The sequence below is a fragment of the Eublepharis macularius genome, chromosome 1, assembly GCF_028583425.1.
Source record: "Eublepharis macularius isolate TG4126 chromosome 1, MPM_Emac_v1.0, whole genome shotgun sequence".
Classification (NCBI taxonomy): Eukaryota; Metazoa; Chordata; class Lepidosauria; order Squamata; family Eublepharidae; genus Eublepharis; species Eublepharis macularius.
In genome coordinates this window covers 64966835-64985748 of record NC_072790.1, presented here as the reverse complement: position 1 = coordinate 64985748, position 18914 = coordinate 64966835, and positions in this window count along the sequence as shown.

Sequence of the window (18914 nt, the reverse complement as noted above, 5' to 3'; positions counted from 1 at the left end):
TTAACTTAGATATGACCTCCCTGTTACCTTTGAATGCACTTTATACTGATTCTGTAATTGGATGGTTTCTTTCACGTCTTAAGACCATGTTGGAATGAAAATAGTGAGTATAAATGAGTGCCTTTGAATATCAGTTCTGTTATTTGATGTTGTGAGACAGTCTATGATGGACTTTTAATGATAAATCGTAGGTTGGTGGCCTGATGAAGGATTTGTCATGAAACGAGCCAAATAGGATTGGACCGGTAAGCTCGTTGCCACTCAGCGTTCTTCATTGTTTCCAAACGGCTCCTACGGATTTCGGGATGAAATAACATGAACTGACAGCGACATGATTATTAAAAACTACTTACCTGTTGAATACTTGAAGAAATTTTGATGGGACTTTTCTTGCTCCTAATATTGATGTACTAAACTGCTCTCCATTGGTGTATTCTTCATTGTAAATTGTAAATTATTGTAAGACTGTGTATAGGGCAATATACTTTTCGGCTTGCTTCCTTTATTGTGTTTGGTGCAGTTTTACTGAGGAAGCTCTTCCCTCTTGGTTCCTGTGGTTCACACAGCAAGGCAAGGGCAACAGTGACGCCAGCTTCGCCCTCACCAACCTGGCTCATGCAGCAGCAGCTTTCATTTTCTCTTCTGCTCACTTCTAACCCATGGGGGCACTTCTTTACATCATCGGCACAACCCCCACCCTCCATTTTTATTTTTACTTTTCACTTTTTCCTGTAAACCTGGAGGGTCCCTCAGGTACTCAGAAAAAATACGCTCGTCTGAACCTAGACCCATGCTGAGTTTTTTAAATTTATATTTTATTCAATATTTTTTTCAATTTTACAAACATTACCAAGTAACACCAATAAACAAGTTTAAAACATTTAGAACTGTAGTTCTTGTCTCTTTAACAAATCATTATATACATGCCAACAAAGTAATATTTCTTACAAACTATTGACGTATATACAGCTGTACAGTGCCATAAGAAAAGTAAATTAACAGTTTGATCAAAGAGATGCCAACTTTTGATAATATTCCATTTTTGGTGATGTCTAGTTTGTAGAATTGTTGCTGATGCTGAGTTTTTCTATCTGCACATGGGTAAGGTTGAGAAACAGATATATGATACACTGTACCCCCTGTAAACAAGAAGTTCCCGAGACAGCACATACCTGAGTTTGTTCAGTTTGGAGCAGGGAATAGTAGAGGCATACATATTTGTAAATAAAGCAAATCTTACAAGAATGTTTAGTGAATCAAAGAGGCACCCACTCCTCCAAGACTGCATATCTGCTACCTCTAGAGAGAACCTTGCACACCAAGGTGCTTTAACTAGCGCACAGTAGCGTCTCTTCTTTCTTTGCCCAACACAGGACCATCTCCTGATAACTGATACTTTGCAAAAACATCCAGTCTTTAAAAAATGTTAATATTTTCTTAAAAGGCTTGACTCTAGTTCCTTTAGGGAAACCTATTATACAACCATAATGATGAAGAGAGACTGAGCTATGAATTGGGAAGTCTCTGATGTGAATCTCATCTCTGTTACTAACTCCATCCCTCATGTGTCTGTAGGCAAGGTATTCTCTCTGAACCTGTTGTATACAATATACTGACCTTCTTTATTGGGTTGTTACGATCATAGTGAGATGATATACGTGAAATACTTTGAACTTTAATAAATGCTGTATACTATACAAATAATTATTCATTGGCAAGAGATGTCCATAGGATCTGAAGACCATGTACACCTGATTGTAAACGTTTCCTTTTCAGTTGTTGAGGTACATCCATCGTGTGAAGTCATGCTTACTAGAACAGCTTTGATAAATTATGTATTTTTAACATTATAAAACCACTTCTAATTTGCCATTCTTCCTGATTCGGTTTCGTTTTCTCAGCCATGCCGGATGCTCCTCTCGGCTGGTCCGGGAGGAAACGACCGGGCACCCTGACCGGGCGGCTGATCCGCAAGGATTAGCCCCCAGGACTCCCAGGGAGGGAGCCAGGGTCCGGGACGCGGCGGGAAGAACTCCCCGAAATCAATGCGGGGGGGGGGGAATTGCCCGTTTGTCCCTATGGAGGCCGGCAGATGTGCGCGGCGCCTCGAGTGCCGCCGGGCAACGAGAAACGGCAAGTAAAAGAAACAGGCGGAAGCCTGTAAACAAGCGAATCCCTTCTGTTCTACAAGCGTTTGTGAAGGAGAGGTTGATCTGAAGAAGACTCGCTCTTCCCCTTCGTTGAGTTCCAGAATTTTGTTGCCCCCCCCCCCCAAATGGCAGCAAAGAAGCAAAGTCCCGCTCTCGGTAAGTCAATCTCGGCTACCTTGCAGAAGGGGGAGTCGCTCGAAGAGTTGGTGCGCAGGGCGGTGGTGGAAGCTATAAAACCCTTTGTTGACAAGCTGAACGAAACTGATCAAAGGGTGGGCTTAATTGAAAGCGAGGTGAAAACCATTAAGGCAGCAGCGGGGGGGGGGGGGGCAGAAAAGTCTGCTCTGGAAAGTGCGTCACTTGTGAAGGCTACAAAAAAGGAGCTGAAGTTGGTGGAGAACCAGCTGATCGGGCTACAGGTGGAACGAACGCAGACAATTTTGCGTCTCCAAAACGTGAAAGAGGAGGAAAATGAGGATCTGTGGGATTTGGTCTCAGAACTACTGGCGACACCCGCGAGGACGACTAAAGAAGAGGTTAAAAGCGCCATTTTGGAGGTCCGTCGGGCTTCTTCAAAATATGCAACAAAGCGACAGTTGCCTCGTGAGATCATTATTGACTTTTCATCTAAAAAGATTCGGGACACCATCCTATATAACTCATACAATGCGGATTTGGACTTTATGGGTTTGAAAGTCAAGATTTTGAAGGACGTTCCATTTCTAGTCCGGAAACGGCGTTTTAAATATAAAAAGTTTGCAGCTCTTCTGAGGGACCATGGAATAAAGTACAAATGGTTATTCCCGGAAGGAATATGGTTCAGATATAAAGATCAGGCCTATAAGATATTATCAGAAGATCAACTAAAGGATTTTGAGAATAAAAACCCAGAACTCTGCTGCACCAAGAACGAAGAAAAGGAGGAGCCGGAGGGGGGGGGAGGAGGAGGAGAGCATCGCAACAGCAGTTGCACAGAGAGAATTGCGTCCGGGACCTAGAAGGGGGAGGAAAGTTTAATCAGAATTTGAAATGTTTATTCTCTGTATGATTAACCACTCCATCATTATTCTATGGAGCTATTTTTGTATTATGACAGTATGAAGGGAAACATTGAAGTGTAGTGTTTAGTGTTTGTAGTTCATTCTCCCCCCTTTTCTTTTTCCACCTCCCTTTGTCCCTTCCCTCTCCCCTTTCCTTGTGATAGTCTGGTGTAGTGTTTTGTAGTTATGAAAAATAAAAAAAATTATTAAAAAAAATAATTTGCCATTCTTCCTGTAAACTAGTATTTACCAAATATGGGACACAGCCCTAACTATTACCCACAGAGGAACAATTTACATCTAGCCACGAACTGTGATTTGTCCCAGGTTAGGAAAGGCTTGCATACTTCCTCCTATCTCCCCTCAAATTCAGCTTGGAAATTGCTTATTTTTTTGTGGCCAATTATGGCTAATAATTTTGTTCGAATCGCACCTCTGAACTATGGCTTAAGCGTGATTTGGAGGTTAAGGTCCAACAACAGATTTGCACAAAAGGAGAATGATTAATTTCCAAGCTATACATGAAGAGGGAGGGAGCTTGTTCATATGTGAGCCCAAGGATTTCTAAGCCTTGGTCCCATAATATAACCTATGAACTGAGTCACTGTAGTAATTAAGACACCAGGTCTTCTGATAACATTGGTACAACTATAGTGCTATTCAGTAGCCAAAGAAGTCTAACTTTCATTCACTTAGTTTATCAAGGATAAGAACCATAATACAACAGTATACATAGATTATGACAAATGAGGGGGGGGTGGAATTTATAAAAATCAAGATTATGGTGTATGTACATGGACAGCAATCATTACCAATAGAAATCACAGAACAACTATGGAATAACCCATGGCACCTTCATAAAAAATTACAGGAACTGGCATAATGTATAAGCATTTTTTAAAACTTGCAAATCATTTGTTTTACTTAGTATTAGGGGCATACAGATAAATAACTATCCAAACATACAGTTCAATCCTAGGTATGTTTACTCGGAGGCGAATGCCAGAGAATTCAATTCAAGACTCATTTCTAAGTAAATATGCACAGCACTGGAATTGAAGTCTGTGATTTTGTATCTAGTCTTGAATTCAATAGGAATGGATCCAGCCAGCTTTTTTACTCCATGTTGCCATGTTCCCTGCGTTATCATAGCCCCCATCCCACACGGCTTTATTCTGTTCAGGACCTGTGATCCTCAACATAGCCCTCTTGGCAGTCAGAAGGGATTGCTTCCTCTTTTTCCACCAGTGGGAAAGCTGGTTGGATCCAACCCATATGCTTATAGGAATTACCCATATGCCTATGGGAATTATCACAGGCATACCATGCACATCTGAATACATATTTTGCTCTTGTGAAGCCATTTAAGCCTTGGTTTCAGGCTCAAATTTTTAAATTGCATTTAGAAATTAATGAAAGTATAAAACAGCATTGTAGATCTTCCAAAAGGGTAACAGCAGTTGCTGGAAGTCTCTTTCTAAATGAGCATTTGAAGATGACGGAAGGCTTTCCTTTTATGAAAGAAACTATGTTGTGACATCACAATGGTATAAACTTAACCATATTTGGAGTCAAGATAGTATTTATTACACACACATCTAGCAGCTCTCTTTACACAACTTGAAAAGGTCTTTTTTCAGAATTAGTGCTCTTACAGTGCAAATTCTATGCAGAGTTACACCATCTGAGCCCATTGACTTTAATGGGTTTAGGCGGAAATAATTCTGCATAGGACTGGACTATTAATGTATGCCATTATCTAGCCACAACTTACATGTGGGACAATTTTTCCTATTTCAGTTTATTCTAATATTATTGCTGCAACCCTATGTGTACACTGAAGGTACATCCTATTAAATTTAGCAGGAAGTCTGATTAAAAAGCATTTCGATCCCTCCCCCATACATAAATGCCTTCATACAAAAAAAGCTGAATATCCATGGTCCCCTTCCAGAGATGTTTAGGGCAAAGTGACAACTGCTGCGCTCAAAAGGTCAATTCTTTACGCTTTTTACTAACAGCAGTAACCACCTTTCATAGCAAGAAGCCAATTTCAGCCCAGTCAACAAGTGATCACTACCATCATTGATGATACTACTGACCCTGTTCAGTGATACTCACCCACTAGTAGTTTGTTTACCTCAGGGAGCAGACTTAGCTATCCAATTACAATAATTCACTATTATACAGTAATTTTTTTTAAAAAAAGGATTTTTAATACTGTACAACTATTTATAAAATCCATGGATATCAGGTACTAAGAACCGACATTCTTCCTGTTCCTCCACACAGGAGGGAATGTATACTCACAACATTAGTAGGCTTTTGTCTCAGAGAGTACTCTGTACTCTGAATATGCAACTTTAACTCAAACAACTGATTAAATAACATCTACTTTTCTCTCACCAGGTGGCAGACCCGCAGTTTACATCATGATTCAAATGGTACTGTTTTTAGACTGTAAATGAGTGTTTTCAGGTCTGAACGGCTAAAATTGCTTGAATCTGGAAAGGAGTATGAAATGACACAAAGAGAAACAAAAACCTATACCAACAAACCATGAAAATAGAGTGAAAAATCTAATAGTAGAAATATACAACCTTGTACAACAGGCAATATATCAAAATATATCTAATGACTCTGAAAAAGAAACTGTATGTAACCAAATGAGATTCATACAAAACATTCAGCCTTCCAAAGCATATAAAAAGTTACATAGGCCTGTTGGACATCATAGAACAACCATCACATATACAAACATGCATGTCTAAAAACAGAGTTGCGCTTACCGTAACTGCTGTTCATTGACGTCTTCTGTGCAGACACACATGGGGACTACGCCTGCGCAGGCCTGCCAACCAGATTTTTCTTTTCTAGAAAATGTCCACTAGGGGGTGCCCATCTGCCCAATGCGACTGCGCGGCTTTTCCCGCCTGAGCGACATTGGGCGACGTCGCCCCCTTCACCCTCAGTTTCTCCTTTGCCACAGAATACCTTCTCGTTATCAGGAAGAACACAGCGGGGTAGGAGGGAGGGTTTGTGTGTCTGCACAGAAGACGTCAATGAACAGCAGTTACGGTAAGCGCAACTCTGTTTTCACTGTCCGTCTTCTGTGCAGCCCGACATGGGAGACTCACAAGCCACTTACCCAGGAGGCAGGCATGTGTTCTCATTGAAAAAGAGACTGGAGCACTGCTTGACCAACAGCAGCCTCTTTCCCACAAATCTAAAGCATAATGCTTAGCGAACGTGTCGGAAGACGACCACGTAGCAGCCCTGTAGATGTCTTGCAAAGGCACTCCCCTAAGGAAGGCCGCAGAAGAAGCTTGCGCCCTACTGGAATGAGCTTTTACTTCCAAAGGACATGGTAATTTAGCATGTAAGAAGCAAGCTTTAACCGTCTGAGTACCCCAGCGAGAAATTGGTTGAGCTGTAGCAGCTTTTCCCTTCCTGGGCCCATAATAGCAAACGAATAGTTGTTTGGCACATCTAAACTGTTAGATACGATGCAGGTAAAATAAAATAGCTCTTCTCACATCTAAGGAATGTAAGGCCCTTTCAGAATTAGTAGGGTCAGGAAAAAATATAGGCAGGACAATGTCTTGTGAGGTATGAAATTGAATAGAGACTTTGGGTCTAAAACGAAGGTCAGGTCTCAGAACCACTTTATTTTGATGGACCTTCAAAAAGGGAGGATCTGATCTTAGAGCTGCCAACTCGCTAACTCTGCAGGCAGATGTAATGGCGATCAAGAAAACCACTTTACAGAACAACCATTTTAATTCACAAGTAGCCAGTGGCTCAAAGGGTGATTTCATAAGCCCCGCTAACACTACTTGCAACGACCATTGAGGAACAATTTCCTTGACTTGTGGGAACATGTTATACAACCCCTTTAAAAAGGACTTCGACAGGCTGTGGGAGAAAACTGTTTTCCCATCTATCTTAGGGTGGAAGGCTGAAATGGCCGCTAGATAAACTTTAACAGAGTTATTCGAGAGTCCCCTATCTTTTAGAGACAGTAGGAACTCAAACACAGATGACAAATGACAATCCCAAACATTCACTCCTTTGTCACTAATCCAGGACTCAAAACGCTTCCATTTAGCAGAGTATGACCTGCGAGTAGTGTCCCTACGTGCATTCAGCAAAATCTCAGCTACTCTGACAGACATTCCTTCCGACCCAGGATGTGCCAAGCAGTGAGGCTCAGTTTGGGTAGGTCGTGATACCAAACCCCTTTGTCGGACAAGTAGCGTCTGGGGCAGAGCAGTCTGCTCGGGAAAACGCAGTACTCATGAAAGCAACAAACAAAGAAGTAAAGCTTTTGGAGAATCAATTGATAGGGTTACAAGTGGATCATGCTCAGATGGTATTGCGTCTTCAGAATGTGAAGGAGGAGGAAAGTGAAAACTTAAAGGATTTGGTGTCGGAACTTTTGGCATCATCCGCAAAGGCAACTAAAGAAGAGTTAAAAAGTGATATTCTGGAAGTCCACCGGACATCTTCAAAATATGCAACGAAGCGACTTCCGGTTTGGGATTCATGGAGGTCTAACGCAGCTCCATTTGCGGAGCTGACCGGACTGCCGTTTTAACCGGCCGGAGGGGTGAAAATAACCCGCGGCCGACTGCTCTCAGGCGGGGAGCAGGCAAAGAACGCTCAAGACCCTAGGGTGAGCTAGATCTCGGACGAGGGGGGGCTCTACTCAATGAGTCTCCCCCCCGATCCTTGAGGTCCCACCTTGCGACGGGTCGGCTATAATCTCTGCGGCAGTTTTGGGGCCAATCCGGCTGGCATAAGACCTACATACCCAAGCTTCGATCGGGGAGGGAAGTCGAGAGGAGAATTCAAGATCGAAACAGCGATTACAACCCGAGAAAGTTGAAGAGAAGGTAAAGATCGCTATCTCTTGAAACGGGACAGATTGACAAAAACAGAGAGGAAAGAAAGTAGATTTTTAAACTGCAACAGACTAGTGAAAAGGAGGTGAAGACTCGGCAGGAGTTGTATTTTAAAAGAGACTAAGTTTAAAGAAGTTATTACAAAAATCGGACTATTGTTTTGAATACCTGTGGTTTCGGAGCTGTGGGAAAAAGACACCATCGCGAGACCTGCTGTGGGAAGACGGGAGACAGGAAGTGCGTAACAACAATAGAGTGGCTGGAGAGAAGCGGCCCTTGCCGATGGACAGGAAGTAGGGAATCGCCATTTTTGAAAGGGGAAGGGTCGCGGCTTCAGCGGAAGAGGAAGTAGGCCATTTTGGATTACAACAACATAGAGAAACCATAGAGAAAAGACGCCCGACATTTTGGATACTTAAAAATTTAATTTTGGCAAAGATTGGGACATTTGAAAAAAAGGAAAACGTTTAAATATACGCCACGGAGCTAAGGAAGAGAGCAGATTCGTGGGAGCGAGCTAAAGCAAGCCCCACGATGTCGAAAAAAGAGTGGCAATCGGCAATAGAAAATCTGGACAAAAAACTTGTAGACATGATGAAAGAACTTAAGGACACGAAATTGGAGCTTATTAAAGAGGTCAAAGAAGTTACACAGACAGTAAAGTCGGAGCTGTCAGAAGTGAAAAAAGGCGTGGAAACGATTAGTAGTGAATTACAAGGAACGCAGCAGAGAGTTAAAACAGTAGAAGACGCGATGGAGAATTTAATAGATACGCAACAAACAGAGATGAGACTGGTGAAGGGGAGGATGTCAGTTGCAGAAACCAAACACATGGAGAAGCAGCTTCGTTTTCGTGGTCTGCCAGAAGTGGAAGGGAAGTCAGCGCAAGAACAGATGACTGAGGTGTTGGCTGAATACCTGGGGAAGGAGGAGGAGGAAATTGTGGCTATCCTAGATGTGGCGTACCGTGTGAACTCGAGAATTGCAACCCAGAGGAAATTACCAAGGGATGTGATTGTGCAGTTTACAACTAGAAACATGAAAGAGAGGATTGTGACAAAACAATTTCAAGATCCATTGGAGATTGATGGCAAGACGATTATCATAATGAAGGAACTGCCCAGATCAGTGTTATTGGACAGGAAAAAATATAAAGTGCTAATTCAGACTTTGAAGGACATGAATATCAGGTACAGATGGGAGTTACCGGAAGGAGTGTCCTTTGAGTTTGGAGGGGCAAAAAAACGCATCAGATCTGAGCGGGAGATGGAGAGATTTATTAAGGACAATGAAAAAGACTTACCAACAAAACCATGAATATGGAGTGTAAAGTATTATCTTGGAATGTAAATGGACTAAACTCACCGAATAAGAGGAAAAATATTTTTCATTGGCTACTAAAACAAAAATGTGATATTGTTTGTTTGCAGGAGACCCATATCAGAAAACAGGATGTAAAATATTTAAAATCTGGAAAATTGGGCAAAGAATTTGTAGCAGCCTCCAACAAGAAAAAAAGAGGAGTGGTGTTGTACATAAAAGGGGAGCTGCAGCCAAAATTTGTTATGAGAGATGTGGAAGCTAGATTTGTAGCAGTGGAATGCAATTGGAATTTAAAGAGAGTGTTGGTAGTCGGACTTTATGCACCTAACGGTGCAAAGGAAAGCTTCTTTGAGGATTTAAGGAAGCATTTAGATGATCTTGTATATGACCAGATAATTCTTGCTGGAGACTTCAATGGAGTGACAGATTTGGAATTAGACAAAAAGACTACAATAGCACAAAAGAAAAGAGGACTATTGCCAAAGCTTTTTTTTGAGTTGATTCAACAAGAGACTCTCGAAGACGTATGGAGGAGAGAATATCCTAAAACCAGACAGTTTACTTTTTATTCTGCAAGGCATCTTACATTATCAAGAATTGATATGATCTGGGCCTCAAAAGACTTAGCGTTATGGACTAAGGAGGTAGAAATAATGCCGATGGTAGGCTCAGATCACAACCCAATTATGTGGAAATTTGGAAAAAGGAGAAAAAGGAAAGCCTGGAGAATAAATGAGGACTTGTTACAGGAAAGTGAGAATATGGAAATATTGAGAAGAGAGACAAAGTTTTTCATACAATACAACGTGAATAAAGAAGTACCAACCAGCAAAGTTTGGGACGCGTACAAGGCGGTTGTAAGGGGCATACTAATGGACTTAAATGGCAGAGCAAGGAAAAAGAAAGAGGAGAAAAGACAAGAGATCGAGGAGAAAATAAAAGCCAAAGAAGCACAGTTAAAAAAGAGACCAGGAAAAAAGAAAATACACCAGGAAATCAAAATTCTTCAAGAACAGCTAACAGCAATGAGTAATAAAGAATTGGAGTGGAACCTTAAAAGACTGAATCAAAAAGCGTTTGAGGGCGCTAATAAACCTGGGAAATATTTGGCATGGCAATTGAAGAAGAAAAGGGAAAAGAAAATAATAAACAAAATCTGTGAAGAAAATAAAACGTACTTGGAGCAGACTACCATTAGTAGAGCCTTTTATAAATTCTATGCTAAGCTGTATAATAAAAAAGAAGTAAACAAAGAATCAATAGCATCATATCTGGAGAAAACTAAACTTCCAGAATTCTCGGAAGCCTGGAGAAATAAGTTGAACAGTGAAGTAACTGATGAGGAAATAAGCAAGGCAATACAATCTGCAAATCTAGGAAAGGCGCCAGGGCCAGATGGACTTACGGCTAAATTTTATAAGACAATGGCCAATGAACTGGCACCATTCCTAAAAGAGGTGATGAATGGAGTTTTTAGGGATCAAAGGATTCCAGACACTTGGAGTGAAGCGAATATATCATTGATCCCAAAAGAGGGCCAAGATCTGACTAACGTGAAAAATTACAGACCTATATCATTACTTAACAACGATTATAAAATTTTTGCGAAGATATTGGCGGAGAGACTGAAGGGGTGGCTCTCGGAAGCCGTAGAGGAGGAACAAGCAGGCTTTTTGCCAGACAGACAAATAAGAGACAATCTAAGGACAGTGATTAATGCTATTGAATACTATGACAAGCGTTGTGACAAAGAGGTTGGTTTCTTCTTTGTGGACGCTGAAAAAGCGTTTGACAATTTAAACTGGGACTTTTTGTTTGCCACTATGGAAAAGCTACAACTGGGAGAAAGATTCATCAGAGTAATTAAAGAAATTTATAGAGACCAGACTGCAGCAATTGTAGTGAATGATGAACTGACTAAGAAATTGACGATTAGTAAAGGAACAAGACAAGGTTGCCCGTTATCTCCATTGTTGTTCATTTTAGTATTGGAGATTCTGATGATACAAATACGACAAGATGAGGAAATACGAGGAATAAAAATAAAGGACTATTCATATAAGGTCAGAGCATTTGCAGATGACATAATGTTAATTGTAGAAGATCCATTGGAGAACATGCCAAAAGTGATAGATAAGATCAAGGAGTTTGGTGACTTGGCAGGTTTTTTCATTAACAAAAAGAAGTCAAAGATATTATGCAAAAACATGACTAAGCAGAAACAACAATTGTTAATGGAAACAACGGATTGTGAAGTAACTAGTAAGGTGAAATACTTGGGAGTTGAGCTGACTGCAAAAAATATAGATTTGTTCAAGAATAATTATGAAAAATTATGGACTCAGATAGAGAGAGACTTGATCAAATGGAATAGATTGAACTTGTCATGGCTGGGTAGGATTGCAGCAGTTAAGATGAATGTGCTACCAAGAGTAATGTTTTTGCTACAGACAATACCAATCATCAGAGACTCTAAACAATTTGAAAAATGGCAGAGGAAGATATCAGATTTTGTTTGGGCAGGCAAGAAGCCTCGAGTGAAAGTGAAAGTTTTACAAGATGCAAAGGAAAGAGGCGGAATGCAACTGCCCAACCTGAGACTTTATCATGATGCAATCTGCCTAGTTTGGTTAAAAGAGTGGATGACACTAAAGAATAAGAAACTATTAGCCCTAGAGGGATATAAAAAATTTTTTGGATGGCACGCATACCTATGGCATGACAAAGTAAAGGTCAACTCGATGTTCCTGCATCATTTTGTAAGGAGAAGTTTATATACAATCTGGAAGAAGTACAGAATTTACTTACAAGAAGGAACTCCCTTGTGGGTGGTTCCGTATGAGGTGATAGACCCGAGAGCTGTTGATAATGAACAACAATGTTTAACATACAAAGATATAACTAAAATTGAAGTATCTAAACTTAGAATAAAGACGCAAGAGGAACTATCACCTAACTATGATTGGTTCCAGTATAGACAGATTAGAGACTTATACAACTCGGACTCTGCAAAAGGGGGCATACGAACAGAGAACTCGGAACTAGAGCAGACCCTTCTTAAAGAAGACAAGAAAAGAATATCCAAGGTATACCAAGTACTGTTGAAATGGTATACTGAGGATGAGATAGTTAAAACACAGATGGTGAAATGGGCTATAAATTTCAATAAAGAAATAACAATGGAGGCATGGGAATACTTGTGGAAAACTACAATGAAGACAACGACATGTACTAATATTAAAGAGAACATTTACAAAATGATCTATCGTTGGTACATGACACCAAAGAAGATTGCGCTAGGGAACTTGAATACTTCTAATAAATGCTGGAAATGTAGGAAGCATGAGGGCTCCCTCTATCACATGTGGTGGTCGTGTGAGGTAGCTAGGCAGTTCTGGGGGGAAATAATAAGAGAAATGAGTGAAATTTTACAGTTTCAAATAAATAAGAACTCAGAACTCCTGCTGCTAAACTTGGGAATGGAGGGAATTCCAGCCCATCATAGGACGTTGATATTTTATATGACTGCAGCAGCTAGACTTTTGTATGCGCAGAAATGGAAAGTACAAGAAGTGCCAACTATTGAAGATTGGATCTACAAATTGCTGTATATGGCTGAAATGGACAAGATGACAAGAAAACTGAGAGATCTGGACTCAGGGCAGTTTAACACAGACTGGGAGAAGCTGAAACAATATCTGGAGAAGAAGTGGGAGGTGGGAGGAAAACTGTGGCAGTTTGAGAACTACTGAAGTATAATAAAAGTATAAAAGAGAGGGGTGACTTTACCGGGGGAGGAAGAGAAATGTGAATTTATAAGCAGTTAGATTAATTGATTGAGATATATATAGATATGTAAAGGTTAATTGATAGAATATTGATAGAGAATAATTAATGGTAAGGTTTAAGCATGAGGATTGAGTAATTAACAATATTTTCTTTCTTTGATAAGATTTATATGCACCAAACTGAATGCATAGAAGAGTTAAATTGATTGATTATGTGATGAGTTATATAGAATTACCATAAAAAGATGAAATGAGTAATATATAGAGAACAAATCAAATTGTTTGATTTAAATGTGGGAAATTTTTATGGTTTATGATATATAGGTTTATGATATATAGAAATACTCAAAACTGGAAAATGGGATAAATTGTTTATCTAAAGACGTACAGTTTGGGTGTATAATAAGTAAAGGAGTTAAAGATGTACTGCTTAATATAATGGAGAATGTATATTTGTTTTAGACAGAGGAATTTAATAGAAGTAAGGGAAAAGGGACAGAGGGTGGGAAAGCTGTTGGAAGTCAACAAAAGGGGGGGAAAGGGAGGGGGTTAGAAACGAAAAATTAGGGGGAAATTGAATGTAATGTAAAAATAATAATGTTCTGACCCAATAAAAAACTTTTTTTAAAAAAAAATATGCAACGAAGCGCCAGCTGCCTTGTGGGATTATTATTGATATTTCATCTAAGAAGACTCGGGACACCATCTTATATAATTCGTACAATGTGGACTTGGACTTTCTGGGTAACAAGGTTAAGATATTGAAGGACGTTCCATTTTTAGCTCGAAAAAGAAGATTCAAATAGAAAAGGTTTGCAGCTCTTCTGAGGAAGCGTGAAATAAAATACAAATGGTTATTTCTGGAAGGTATCTGGTTCAGTTATAAAGACCAAGCCTACACGATAACATCGGAAGTACAGCTGAGGGACTTTGTGTTTAATCATCAAGAGTTCCAGCAAGGAGAGGATTTAGAATCTGAAGGGGGGAATGGGGAGGAGGGAGTGAGCGCAGCTACTGTAGCTGTTCAGAGAGAGCTGCGACCGAGATGCGGGGAGGGAGGGAGAAGACCTGATCCTGACTGTAGTTCGTATTTTATAAGATCTACCAATCTAATAGCATATTAGAAAGTTTAACTTTAAATAATTGTATTATGAATGGAATGCAATACTTGTAGATGTAGTGTGTGTTTTTTATGTTGTTCTTCCCTTTCCCCCTGTTCCCTTTTCCCCTTTTTTGTAGTTTTTGAGGTTAGTAATTAAAAATAAAAAAAAAATTATAAATATATATTTTTAAAAAAAACACCCTTTGTCGGACAGAAGGTCCGGGTTCAGAGTGAACCGATAACATGACCCCTGTGAAAGCTGCATGACATGTTGGAACCAAGCTTGTCTGGGCCAAAAAGGCACCACTAGAATTATGTGAGGCCCAAGTCTCTGAATTTTGCTGACGATTCGAGATAACAGTGGGAACGGAGGGAAGGCATAAAATAGGTGCCCTGTCCAGCGAATTTGAAATGCGTCCCCTAGGGAATGGCGACCTAGGCCTCCTCTAGAGCAAAATTGTGGAGCTTTCTTGTCCTCTGAAGCAAAGAGGTCTATTTCTGGGAACCCCCAGTCCAAAAAGATGGCGTTCAGGTAGTTGTCTGCTATGGTCCATTCGTAACTGTCGAACCACATACAACTCAGTTTGTCTGCGATCACATTTGTGGTGCCAGGAATGTGGACCATATGAATGAACACGTCCCTGTCCATGGCCCATTCCCAAATCCGAATGGCCTCGTCGCAGAGAGCCTTGGAGGTAGTGTCCCCTTGCTTGTTCAGGTAGAACATCGTGGTGCAATTGTCCGTGAGCACCTGAACGGATTTCTGCTGCAGCGTATCTGCGAACACAATAAGGGCATAACGGACCGCTCTCAACCCTAGCAGGTTAATGTGATCTTCCCTTTCCTGCTCTGACCAAACCCCATGTGCCTTAAGGGCTCCACATTGGGCTCCCCATCCTATAGTGGAGGCATCAGTCCAGATTTTGATCTGGGTTTGGATGGACCCAAATGCAATAACTCTGAGGAGATTAGTTTCACTAAGCCACCAGCGTAAGGAACGAAGAACCCCTCTAGGAATGGAATATCTCTTGTTCTGAGATTCGTGTTCAAAAACATGAACTGAGAGGAACCACAGTTGGAGAGGTCGCATGTGCAACCGGGCCATAGGGGTAACTGCTGTAGAAGAGGCCATAAGGCCAAGCAGTCTCTGAATAGCAGTCACCGACTGGAATCTACATCTCGAAAAGAGATTCACCATCCTGCCAATTTTTAATGCACGTTCCCAGGGCAGAAAACCTCTATTTACATCACCATCCAGTTCCATACCAATAAACAGTATTCTCCTGGACGGGGTAAGATTAGATTTTTTGAGGTTAACCAAGAGTCCTAACCGGGAGCAGATAAGCATCACCTTATTAATTTGGACCAGAAGTGCGTCAGCAGAGGGTGCTGCCAAAAGCCAATCATCAAGATAGGGATAGATTGTACAACCTTGTTCCCTTACATATGCAACTACAACAGCCATACATTTAGAAAAAACTCGGGGGGCTGTTGACAGTCCAAAAGGGAGTACCTGATAATGGTAGGCCTTACTCTTACAAAGGAACCTAAGGTATTTCCTATGGTCAGGATGGATGGCAATATGGAAGTATGCGTCCCTGAGATCCAGGACGGCGAACCACATGTCCTCGGGCATTAGCTGGAGGACTGTATTCAAGGTAAGCATTCTGAACCATTTAACGAGAACAAATATATTCAATTATCTCAGGTCTAAAATAGGTCGTACACGGCCATCCTTTTTGTCTACAAGGAACATCCTAGAGTAAAAACCCATGGGGGAGTCCTGAGGAAGAACCTCCTGTACTGCTCCCTTCTGCAGAAGCGCTATAACTTCCGTCTGCAACTTATCAGAAGAGGATTGCACTGCATAATCAGGAAGAGACAACACCGGGTAAACATCAAACTGAATTTTATAACCAACTGTAACAAAGTTGAGCACCCAACTATCACGGGTAATCTCTGCCCATGCCGAGGCAAACTGAGCCAATCTGTTTCCAAACACAACAGATTGTTCAAATTCTAGCCAGAACTGTTTAGGTTGAGTTGCTGACTCTTTGGTATCGGGACCTTGTTGACTGTGACGTGGGTGGTAACTAGGTCTCCTGCGTTGGAAAGAATTTGCAGGGGGCTGGAATTGCCTGTAGGAACCAAAACGTGGATACGGCTGGTATCTCTCTTGTCAACCACGATATCCCTGCGAAGAACAATACTGGTATCGATTCTTGGTGAATTGCCTGGTTGGGAGTATCCCGTAGGATCGGGCCGTCAGCCGATCCTTACGTTTTTGCGACAGGTACTCTTCCGTTCTTGATGAAAATAGAGATTGACCTTCAAAAGGTAGATTCTCCACCTTGTTTCATGTCTCGACAGGTAATGCAGTTGTGCGAAGCCACGAGTGTTTGCGAAGCGCGATCGAAGATGCCAATGCTCTTGCAGATGTGTCAACTGTGTCACGACCAGCATTAATTTGTTGTCGTGACAGTCGTAAAGCCTCATCCAGTATTACTTTAGCCAACACTTTCTGGTCAGCAGGAAGTTTCTCCAGGAAGACCGCCATGCGATTCCACAGAAAAATTTGATAGGCTCCCATGATCGCCGAGTAGTTGGATATTTTGAGCGTCAGGGCAGCAGACGAGTATAATTTCTTGCCCAGTGAATCCAACTTCCTGCTCTCTTTGTCGATGGCTACGGCATGAGACCCCTAGCGCTGACGGGCCTGCATCTCCTCTGTAATGAGGGAAGAAGGTGGTGGATGCGCAAAGAGGTACGCACAGACATCATCTCTAGTTTTATATAGAGCTTCCAGTTTACGAGATGTAGGGTAAACGGAGGCTGGTTTTTCACAGATCGTGGTAATGATTTCTACTAATCCCACAGTCAATGGGAATGCAATGGTGGGAGGATTCCCAGACTTGACATATTGTGGTATCTTATCCTTCGGTTTCGGATCTACAGCCGAAATCTCAATGTCCAAAGAGCGGGCCATTCGAACTATCTGCTCTGTGTAGAGCCGGTAGTCTTCCGACGGGGAAATACGACCAGTCCCAATAATGATGTCCTCAGGTGATGGGTCAGAAGGAGGACTAGGGCTTGGATCTTGGTGAGGTCCAGGCTGTTGGTAAGGTGAACCCCGTCCGGGAGAACCATAGCGGGAGAACTCACTCCAAGTGTCACCCCGATACTCTCTGCCAAGAGACGGGGAATAGGATCGGTGAGACCTTGCATAGAAGGAGCCTTCTTGTTCATAATCTCTCCTCGACAATTGATAAGGTAGATTCTCTATACCAGTACAGTCACCAGCAGACTACCTATGGGCCACAAGAGGTGGAGCGGCAGGCAGGTCACCGTCATCAGCAGAGGAATGGCATGACAGGTGCGGAGAAGGGGTCTTGGGCTTCTCCCAGAGCACCTCGTCAGTTTGGACCAAAGTCAATTGTCTGTGCTTCGACTTCTTTTTAGCCTTCTTCCCTCCCTGGAAGGCTAAATCACGGTCGGTGTCTCGACTCTGGTCCACCGGATCCGGTGTTGCTAAGTTAGGCAACGGATCCAAAGCTTTAGACTCCGATATGGAACTATTCTTCGCGCCGAGTTTAGGGCGAGTCGACTCCGTAGGCTTCTGAACCGACGGTATAGGGTCCGATGACTTCGGAACCGAGCCAGTCAGGATGCTCAGATCTGATGAAGTTCTCTGCACCTTTGGGGTTGGCGTAGAGGGCGGTTCCAACCTTGCCGGAGACTTGGAACGATGTCGTCGCTTCCGAGTTGGATCCGACTTAGGAGGATGTTTGCGATCCAAAGAGGAGCCCGAGGTGTCTTTCGGATCCAAGATTGGAGTTGGAGTTCGTCGGAACCGACCCAGGGAGCGGGACCGAGGGGTGGAAGTGGAGCTACGAACAGACTTCTCAACCACTGAAAGAGGTTCAACTGTCCCGCTCACTGGTCGTGGTCCCTGAGGGGCATCCGCAGCTCCCGAAGCCCGCATAGCCCTTCTCCAAAGTAAGGCATTCAATCTATTTGCCCTCTCAGCCCTGGCCTTAGGCGTGAAGCGTTGACAATGCTCACACTTTTCGACGATGTGTCCTTCACCCAAGCACTCGAGACAGACGGAATGGCCATCCGTTCTCGTCATCTTTGTCGAACAGGTCGAACAGCGCTTAAACAGCGCTTTCTCAGCCATCCTTGGAAAAAAACAAACGATCTCACAAAATGGCGTTTCTTCACAGTGGACAGCTAGATCTTCACCGGTCGGCGGCAAAGAAGAAACTGAGGGTGAAGGGGGCGACGTCGGGCGGAAAAAGCCGCACAGTCGCATTGGGCAGACGGGCGCCCCCTAATGGATGTTTGCTAGAAAAGAAAAATCCGGTCGGCAGGCCTGCGCAGGCGCAGTCCCCATGTGGGGCTGCACAGAAGACGGACAGTGAACATTACGGTTGCTAGTAAAGCATGTTTCAAATTGTCTTCTTCAGACAGTAAAATATTGTCTCAAGATATGTGAAGAAAACTTCTTTTCCTCCTACATGAGGGCACCCATGAATTTAAACAGCTTAAGATGACCAGTTTTTTCTCTTTGGTACAAAGCCTGCAAGGTCACAGGATTTAAATTCATG